Here is an 11735-nt window from a genome sequence, read left to right as displayed (position 1 = left end):
ACATTCGATCAATCAAATCTTGAGTTTCACTTTAACATTTGATTTAGATATCAAAGGAACACCGTAAAAATAAATCTACCTGTCAGTATGCCAAAGTCGGGAACCCAGACAAAGATTTCCAAAAATTTAGTTGGAGACTGAGTTTAAAAGTGATTAAGCATTTGAAAATTGAGGTGTAACTACATCTATTTCACCTACTTTCACAGCAGTTCGAAAGAGTATTGAGAAAAAACATCTAAGTCACAAATGAGAAATACCCTACAAAATACAAAACAAATGGACTACAAATTTTAAGAAATAAAAGAATGAAAATGAAGTGATATACTTTCTAACGAATTCTGAATATGATGATCAGCTTAATAACTTACCTCGGTCAAATTCTATTGAAAAAGGTTCCATGAATAATGATCCCTTACATTCAAGTAATTTTCCATTTAAAACCGTTTGAATAACATGGTACATGAAAGATATTCCTGTAAGAGACAATGATGGAAACTTATTTTATTAAAGAAATAAAGGAAAAGCTTTACCTACGAAATAGATTCCTAAAGAAACCAAATTAACTTTTTGAAACGTTTATGTTATTTCGGGCGATAGTGAATTTAATTTCTTACTCTCATTATGTATATAAGAATGTCTGTTAGGTGAGATACAATAGAAATTAAAGTACTTTCTCTTTTTTAAAAGAACTTTATTCACACAAAATGACCATGCTGTTAGTCCGATTAAGTTAAAATAGCATATGAAACTGAAGCGTTCATTCATGATACCATTATTTTGGTGCTAGAATTCTTTCCAGTCAAAGGAGTCCTCTTACGAAAATAAGAATCAAATGTCTAAAACATAGTGGGTTTTGTTAAAGATGTCAAAGACTGAAGCATTTCCTCATGGGTAAACTAAATCATATATACAAATATTTTATGATAGTAGTCTTATTAAAACTGCACTATAAGTGTACGTACAATGTAACAACAGTTTTGGCTGCATCTGTCATATTTACTTACATCCCACTAAAGTAAATACATACATTCTGGATGTACATAGTTTTTATTCATTAATTCACATGATGGACACTAGTTTTTTATCATTTTTATTTATCCAAGATACTGGGATCAAATGTAAGTTGTTTTGCTGTTTGATTAAACTTTAACTTAAATACATAGAAAAACCCTAAATGGTATTAAGAATGAAGGCAATTCTTTTTTCACCTAATCGAAAATATCATCTTCATCCATTAGGTTTATTTTATTCTGAGTTCTAGGGACCATACATACATTTTCATTTACAATAAGCATTTTTGCAGATTATTGTATAAAGACAATTGTTTATTACATAATAGGTAGTCAGTCATTGGTTGTAATCGCACTCATAAAATCTCCTACTAATTCAAACATTGAGTCTGGTTCAAAAGCATAATATTGTAATTCGAATGTGAGATTTGTAAGGTTAGATTCTTATTTCATTTACTTTAATCATGTCTACAGTATAATTATTCTTTCAGTTGTTAATCTACTTTTCAGTTACAGTTAAGTAGGTTTCTATTTCAACCGAAATCCCTAACAGATTTTCACAAACTCATGATAATATTCGGACTTTTTCATTGTCTCATGATCAACTGTTAAAGACTTACACCATACATGTCAGTTGTGTATAAGATGTCTGGTGTAAATACAATTCATATGATAAATACTTAAAAGCGGATAAAGTTAGGATGAGAAGAAATAATTGTTAATGTGAAATGTCGGATAGCTATGGATCGATAAAGGTGACCTGCTTGAACATCCAGGCTACCTATTCCTGCCATCTAGATATTTCAACAAGTTATCTAATTTTGTTTGTTTTAATACATCGCATAACCTATTCAGTTGCGTTTCTGAAAAGTGTACGAATTTTTGTTGTACAAAATACAAACGACCGATCAGAAATATCATTGTTGATATCAATATACTGAGAAAAGAATGTAAATTATTTAGATGTCGATTGACTGGACTGACATTATTTAACTGACGATCACTCAATATTTGTTGTCAGGATCAATCAAGAAGTAAGAAACGGAAACTTATTGAAATACTTTGTGCTGGGTATTCTATCTTAATCATAGATTATCTGTCATATTTTTAGTTGTATGTATTTCTTATTATATCCGGACGAGAATAAATGAATGGTAACCGCTAGTACTTATTTATTAACTGACTTTATACATATATTCTTATTGTACAACTGTTAAGAAACTAATATATATATATATATATATCTTATTATAAGCTTTTATTTGACCTGTTGTTTACTGTTATTTGATTTACCATTTTCAAGTTATTCTTAATCTATTAGTCACGGTTACTCACAATCACGGCCACTTTTCTGTTTTATGGTGTGATGTTTGTGTATAAACCCAGTATCTCTGAGATATATGATTCATGTCACAGAGCCTAATATTTGCGTTCTAGACTCCACAGGCAGAGTTAGTCAAAGGTGGACTAATTAGGACTCTAGATAGGTCGTACAGGTTTATGCGACATTGGTCCAGTGGTTAAGTCACGTGAACTCTAATTGGATGTCATGTCGATCGCCCAGCAAATGAAATACCATAGCTAATAAATATGTTAGGGACACAAAAACGAATATAACATCAAAGGATGTACCAACAATAAAATGTCTATGATTCTTTGAATACCTCATTAAATTTTTACTACATTTCAACTTTGGAGGCTGTAAAAATAAGTGATATTTTAAATTTAAATGAGGTTTCTTCATATTTATGTAGATTGTCATGAAAAAACCAACTAAGTAATAGAGTTTGATTCATTTCCAGCACATAAATTTCGAACGATTGTTTCGTTTTATTTGTTTTTCATGGTTTGGATGTAAATACCAACAAAGATTAATTATATTTAGTCATAAATAAACAAAAATCTGCACACTAAATAATGGATTTTGCTAGCCTTACATACATAGATATATACATGCATTTGTTACTTTACACGAACATCATAGGACTAGTGGCTTTTCAGAAATGATGTGTAATTAATTTGATTGTCATACGTTAAAATATCTTTGAAACAACAGACGTATACAAATCTATGTAATGTTTTTTGATGACAAATTTGGTGAGACTATAATTTATGGACGAACTTTGAACGATGCTAAAGTTATTTTGAGCATATCCACCTATGAACTAAAACTCAATGAGGGTTATATACTAGTTTGAGGAATTAGAACTATGATTAGATCTTAATAATTAGGGTTAGGAATTAAATTTACGGTTTTCATCACGAACTGACATCAATTAAAATGTTAAAATGCTATTTGGCCAAATGGATATATAAATTTCATGCCAAAATTCAAGACCTTTCTATCTTATATTTGATTGATTTGTCAAGAAATTATAGTCTTTCCACAAATTTATATCACCGATGAAATAATGAAACAGAGGTTGTAATCAATGATTGAAAACGAACGAAAAAGTATTTAGGAAAAAATATTTTTCAAATATTTTTTCATTTTATCCGACTTATTTTTATTTCGTATGATGCTCTTCAGAATATGCCGATATCTCACACAAACTACTTATATAATAAATTGAGTATGTAAATAAAAAATTAAGAATTAATGCATCATGTTAATATGGCTATATGTTATGTCAATAGTCTTATTTACTTTGATAAAATATTTTTTTGTAATGACTGATACTTGAAAATTATATTACATAATGAAAGTTTCAACTGTTGCAATGTTGAAGTGTGGTGTGGGTTACTTATATCCACATAAGTAGTTTATTAAGATGGTCGAGTATTGAATGTATATCAGTAGAAGATCGATAAGGATAGAACGGGAACGAAGCGTAATTGGTGTGAAAATGCATGGACAATAATAATCGGAGACAATCAACTGATATTTACGGAAGAGATGATCAAGATTGAGACAATTGATTGATAATTTGCAAATTAACTATTTACTGTATGGTTATCAGATTTTAGTGAGATAGTTTGTAATTTGTGCTTAAATACGTTCGATTGTCCCGACGCATGTTCTGCTCATTACAGAAGTAACATGAATAATGTTTGATATAATGTAAAGATCTTCATTATAAATACTGAATCATTTATTCTAGATGATAAAAAAGAATATTACATTGTAAATAATGATAACAAACATTTTATTCATTTTAATGTTTTCGTATACAATAAGAATAAATACTAGTTGACTACTAGTTTAGTCATTTTTTAAATCTTATGTTTATTCGATGAAGTTGGAATAGACCTACTTGTATAGTTAGTGATAGATATGTGTATAAGAACTGTTGAACTAATTTACATTAAATGACACATTTCACAAGGGGATGTATTTTAATTGTCTATATTATGGACTAATTTTAGTTGGACCAATACTGCAACACAGGAAGTACTGAACAGTTGTTTCATATTAATATAGGACTCCTCAGTAATGCACACGCACAACTTCACTGGAGGTCGGATTCAGGAAAATCAAGCTCGCACGTAAACGCTTACTCTCTAGACCATGATGACAGAGTGTAAATGTCTGACTTTAATCATTTCGTGATATTGCGCCACCAAATTTATTGAAGTCATTTCTATCAAGTGTTTAAAACTTGCTTTATAGAACGTTATTTGTTCTCTTTCTACTTAGTAACTTATTTCTCTCCATTCTCTTCAACTAATTATCCTCATCATTACATCACATTCCTTTCAGGTTAAAATTTTTTAAAACAATTGATCATTCTGAATGTATCTATTTAAGTAATAGGTTACGTAACCATTTTATTTTAATTTCAAGTTAATTCACTTTTACCCTAATTGCAATTGCAGAACCTTCTGGGATATTCAATATCTTTATTTTCCGACTTTTTAACCTGAAATTGTTGGTAAACCATGCAGATAGATTTATATTTATATTATCTTCTAATCAACTTAGATTTACAAAGATTAAATTATACTGATAGTCATTATTATGAATGAAAACATTGATTTCATTTAATGACTTTTTTTGACTTCTACGAGGTAAGGATCTAGAATGATGTATATAATACAATATTATACCATCTCGATCTTTTTATTCCACGAATACACATATCACTGTGTTAATTAAAATACCATTTTATATTTAATTAATAATAATTCTAATTTTGCCTGAGAAGTAAAATATTTAGATAACATACATAGTAGAGTATTATTAATCCAATCTAAGTAACATCTGGATGCTCCTGATAAATACTGAGAAAAAAAGTAATTCTAATTCTTTTGTTGAAATATGACGTAATCACCCAGAGTTTATGATTTGTAAACGAGTGTTTCTTACAAGTAATGATAATTTAAGATTATTTGAAGAAACTTATTTACTGATGAAAGGTGGTTAGTTAGTGGTTTAAAGTATGAAACATATTACTCTGAGTTCAACTGATATGACTTTAACATATTCACATATAATGGAAGTTTTTAGGCAATAAATAATAGCATCTATTCAAGGTGACTGGATGTAAGTAATATAGAATTATGATTATGTTTTATGTCAGTTCAGTTGATTCTCATCAGTAAGATGTACCTGTAATCCTGAGGAAACTAACACTATTAATATAATTCAACAGAACAGTTCATCAATAACTAGATAGGCGTTTGAGTTCATTCTGCGAATCAGAATTCATATCTAGATCTGTAACTAATTTCTTCAATGTCTACTGTTTTAATGAATAACTGAGGGTCACTGTACATAAACTACTACCATGTTTAAGACTTACTAAAAATATATACCTAAGGTTTCACACTACATCAAGCCAAATAACGTTTAGTTATACTGTAAATTTGTATAGATTAACTTAGAAATATTGGTCCACATTTTTAACTTTCACAATTTCATTAGATAGTGAAGTGTCCAACCATTGTTTTCTGTGACTTACTGTTACAGTACAGTTGACGTGTTACTTTTCTTTTGCAAAATTGGAATAGAAATTCAAAAAAACTCATCTCAAAGTTAGTCACCAGCGAACATAATTTAAGAAAAGTGAAAATCACTAGGCAAACTGGGCAAAGAAAACATACATTGATATGACGAGATTAAAAAGTAAAATTACATTCTTTTACCCATTGTGACTTTTGTCCAACATTTCTTCCGTTTTATTTCAATGTATTAATTACTCAGTGTAGTATTTGCTTTGTTTCCCAGTGTGGTATTTTATTATATATGACATTAATCTATTTGATTATGGTGTTTGTTCAATATACGATATCCTTTCGTTCAATTAACATGAACCATGGTAAGCATGACATACAGCATGTGATTTGTATAACTCTAGGTATTTTTCATACATGTCATTACATCCTAATTATTACTCAAAATGGGTGTACAATCAATACATTTTTTATTTTCAACTGTGGTCAACGTCGTTTTTTTGAGTTTATTAAATCTTCACTTGTACCAGCCTTTGTATTCTCACTTCGCGTCGTGGAAATTTCAGTGGTTCCTTGTTTTACAAGTGTAAGTAATAAGCGATTCTGACATAACAATCAGCTGCGACCAGACAAAATAATTGACTACGCAGTCATAACAATTGATGACCAGTCATGACATATATCTTTACCACTTCAGCTTAAATTCACTCAAAAATAAATTTTGAAATACATATTGGTCAACTAAGCTTAGCAAAAACTAGATTTATGCTTCTGTACATCGATTACTAGTGAGTAGCCACTATATCAAAATGCAAATTTTAGCACAAACTTCGGGTAGAAGTGAAGTACTTGTTTTGATGATGTCGTTCAGAAGGATGATGAAAGATCCACGACCAAACCATCCAGCTCAGAGAACAAAACTCCATCAAAATCACTCATCTGAGCTACAAATCTTCTCCACCATCTCAAAATCACTCGATTTTATTATAAACAGAATAAACTGAATTCTAAATCTTTTGTTCAGCATTCATTTTATTAACAAAAGAAAATACTATTTGACCATCAGACTAAAACACTAATACTAATACTAATAATAATAGCTAATTAAAAATTCCTGATATTTTTTTAACTATAACCAAAAATTTGGAATCACCCTATATCTAGTTGACATTTAAACAATGAAATATAGATAGTCTTAATTAGTTTGTATACCATTAGATAAAAATGCTCAAGGTGAACATGGAGATTATATATATTTATCCATATGGACGTGAGCAGACGATATGTGTATCTATACTTTATTCCAATTAAACCCTTAGAACTAATGTATGATTTGTATCTATGAACATTTGTTAAATTTCAATGGAATCTGTTTAACTCAATTATATGTTCCAATCTAAAGTAGTCTTTTTTGTATAGACCTGTTACATGAACATAGTTATTGTGTACTTTTTTTTAAAATTAAAAGTAACTTTCTGTGCACAAAACAAAACAAAACGTTTCAAAGATTTCATTTGACAATAGTAGTGTAACTGATTGTAAATTATGTTATGGCTTTTCTGTGTAGGCTGAACAATGTATTCATCATGAAAATACACAGCGTAAAATTCTGGCGGAAGCCGCACAATGTTAGAAGTTATCACTTAGTAGTTAAGGATTCCTCTTGATTTCCTACCCACTACTTTAAACAGTTAGATATGATTTTGTAATACAAAGTTGTAGAAAAAGAAAGGTTTTATTCAATACTTGATATATTCAACAGTAATATCATAGCTGTTGCCAGATTTGTTCCCTGATCACCTACTTCATTAGTGATTTGGTTATCATTAAATACCATAGTTTTCATTTCGATGAAGGTCTTTTGAAATCATCCAGATATTATTTTGTGACATTTAATGAGTTAATTCATTGAAAAGTACTTTTTGAGTTTCATTTACTTTCTAGGTAATATTAATTCATAACTAAAGTTTTCTTCAAACTAATGGTGAATTAAACACAGATGTGACAAAAGGCCAGCTATTGATGAAAAACCGTTTTGCATGAAGACAAGGGTTACAGATTAGGAAACGAATACGTATAAGAATAATTGCCATATGATACAAGTCTGGGATTGTCCGAGGTCTGCGATTGGCACAGAACATACATTCCCATCATTTATATGTATATATATCGAATTTATTTATTACCAACACAATGTTCGAATCGCCAATCGTCTTTAATAACGGATGAAAACCGATACCAATGAAACAGTTTACTTAGGTCACTAGGAATAAATTAGTACATGCATTAAATACATTTGCTTCATCTACATTCAAAAAGGTTTACTTACGTTAAACTACTGGTCAAACACTTTGTATACTACTTCAGTATATGCATTATTACAAAGCATTTACCAATGAATTTCATTACCAGTTAAATTAGGCTATGATGCTACTGATAAGCAGAAAGCAGTAGACATCTGCTATGTCCTAGTATTTGACTGCACAGAAGTATAGCCCCACGACCAACCAAGGATCAAGCCCATGACAATCAAGTTTAAGGAAAAGCTCAGATCATCCATTTTACAACTCACAGTACATTCAATACATTTACTCTATGTTGTTGTTTTTTTTCTTTCGAGATGCGATCAATGAGATTTAGCTGGACATTTTCAGAAGCTTTTGTTTTTTTACAATTCACTTGCTTATTAATTTAATGAATACTGAATCAGTTTAAACAAAATGACTATTACTTTTAACGATCCTGATGTTGTACTTGATATAATTTCTTAGAAATATAAATTGGAACTGATCATTGTATATCATAATTTCATTTAAAACGTAAACTTATTCAAGTCAATATTTCATATTAGTTTTCTTAACATTAATGGTTTCTGATTATAAACACTTCTAAATTCATATGGTATAACTTTAAACCATATGTCTTGCCTTAAATTTAGGCCTTTAGTGGATTATTAAATTTGGATAGATAATTGTATAATCTGAAAAGAAAAAATTGCAAGAAAAAAGTAAGGATATTCTTTATTTATATAATTATATTTTAATTTCTGAAACGTATAATCACATACACATGGTGTTGTTTACTTGTATCTTTCCATTGTTATTTAGAACTGCAATCGATCAGTCTCTTATTGGCATATGTGCATCCTGTGCAGAGTGCCTCGATATGACCTGAAGTTACAAGCATTTTAAGCAAAGATAGATATTGGCTAGTGGTAGAATCCAAAGTGAACATCAACTCTGAGATGTAGGTACATTTATAAACTAGAAAATAGACATTATTTCTATTAGGATGAAAAGACTATTACAATGGTAAATTGAAAGATAAACTCGCATGATACTAAAAAAAATGAAGTTCTATTTAATTACCTTCAGTTCATTCTTGAATAATTGCAATAGAAAAAGTTATTTATAAATTGTCATTTAAAAAATCAGTGGCATATGTGCATCCTGTGCAGACTGCCTCGATATGACCTGAAGTCACAAGCTTTATAAACAAAGATGAATAGTGGCTAGCAGTGGAATCCAGGACTCGCGTTTCGTTCTATTTGAGACTCATCAGCTGAATGTAATTACCTTTCAAAATTAATATTCACTCTAGGATTCGAATCCAATACCGTCCGCTTCAAACGCTATTGCGTTATCCACTTAGCTCCAGAGTTCTGATAGCCATCACATATACTTACAGATAGATACACATAATTCATTATTGATTATAAGAAATCAACCAAAATGAAAAAAAAGGAAAGTACAATTTGTTTTATGTGAATTTTCTATAAAATCTCTATATATGTACACACATGCACACAACTTCGTCATGTAATAATTTTGTAAAAAAAAAAGACAAAACTGAAAAACATTAAATCAATATTTTTTTTATATTTAAATGTTTATTTAATTAACGAATCAGATAATTAAAAAGAAATAAAAAAGAATAAAGAAACAAAAATAATGTGAGATATATATATATATATTTAAAAATAAAATGATTTATTTAATCACTTCAAATTGATACTGTATTACTTAATAAATATTTATCTCCCCTCTATATATACTACTGATTTATCCATTAAAAAACAATTTACTATAATGATAACAAAAGAAATTATAAATGAATCATCAATAAATCAATCATTAATTAATCAATCAACAAATTATATTGAATCAATTTATCATTTATGTTATGGTTATTTAATACATAATTTAAAAATTAAAAAAACTAATAATCAATTACAATTATTTGATAGAAATATAGCAGAACAAGAAATCGATAAAATTAAACCTATTTGTTCTGTTCGATTACATTTATTATTTTGTAAAGATTGTATACGTATTAAACGTTATCTCACAAATACTAATCGTTATAAACGTTATACATTATATTATAAACAAATTGAAATTTATTATTTTACACCATATATGAAACATTTATTAATATTAGGTATTATATCACCAAATGATAAACAAAAAAGTTATCAATATTATTATATTAAAAATAAAGATGATCATTATAAAATACAAATAATATTCAATCAAATATTTGAAAATTCATTAAAAATTTTAACAAATATGCCTATAATTGGTCAATTAATTATAAATAGTTTTAAAAATGAATCTATACGTAATAAACGACTTGGACGAATATGTTTGAATAGTATACATGAAACTGTTGAAAAAGTTGATGAAATCAAAGAAGATCAATTAAATGATACAATTATTAAAACATATATGAATAGATACTAATTGATATTGAAAGAAAAGGAGTGATACTTTTGATGAAGTTTTGTTCTGTGAAATGGATGGTAACACTTTTTTGAGTATAAAATGTATTTTTTTTCAAACGTTTTACATAACAACAGTTTTCTAAAAATGTATGTGTATTATATATTTAAATAAATAAATTTGTTTGTTTTCTAAAAACTTACAATTTGTTGTGCTCTGAACCTGTAAACAATTATGATATGTATATGTATCCAAGTAAGTAATTCCGTTAATATCTGAGTGAATATCTGTAATTTTGTTACACTGATATTGTAGTATGGTTTACTTATATCCATATAAGTAGTAGATGGCGATGGTCAGACATAGAATGTATTTTGGCAGAAGACCGATAAGGAAAAAACTGAAATGAAGAGAAATTGGTAGGAAGATGCACGAACAATGAAATTAGAGAAGATGGATTGATATTTACAGAAGGAACAGTAAAGATTGAGACAAGTGGTTGTTATTTTGCAAATTAATTGTTTCTTGTATGGTTGTCAGAATTTAGTGAGATAGTCTGCAATGTTGTGCTTAAAAACATTCGATTGTCCCAAGTAATGTTTTGTTCACTACAATATTATCAGCTATTACTACTTATTATTATAATTTAAATCTTGATAATTCAATGTTTCGATGTTTTTATATGAATGATACTGAATAAAAGTATTTTGCGTCTAATAATTAGATAGTGATTTTATACTGAAGATTCGACTGATCATGATGCATTTAACTCATCATATCTTAATGTTTTGGGAGTTTTCTTATGTCAGTGAAGCGGAAAACATCTTCATTACATTTAATTGCTTGACAAATAATGTATTTACATTGCTAATGAAGTAATTTTTTTCCTAGTTGAAAGCGTGAGTCAATTGAAGCTAGACCACCATGGAAAACCTGGAAGCACTGGACGGTCGTTTCGTCTCCGTTCGAATCTCGCGAGCGCGAGATCGTGGATGCGCACTGCTGAGGAGTCTCATAATAGGATGAAGTGGCCGTCCAGTGCTTCCAGGTTTCCCATGGTGGTGTAGCTTCAATTGACTCACGCTTTCAACTATGAAAAAAAAACTAAATC

The sequence above is a fragment of the Schistosoma mansoni genome (assembly GCF_000237925.1).
Source record: "Schistosoma mansoni, WGS project CABG00000000 data, chromosome W unplaced supercontig 0185, strain Puerto Rico, whole genome shotgun sequence".
Taxonomy (NCBI): domain Eukaryota; kingdom Metazoa; phylum Platyhelminthes; class Trematoda; order Strigeidida; family Schistosomatidae; genus Schistosoma; species Schistosoma mansoni.
Note: the sequence above shows the minus strand (reverse complement) of the source record.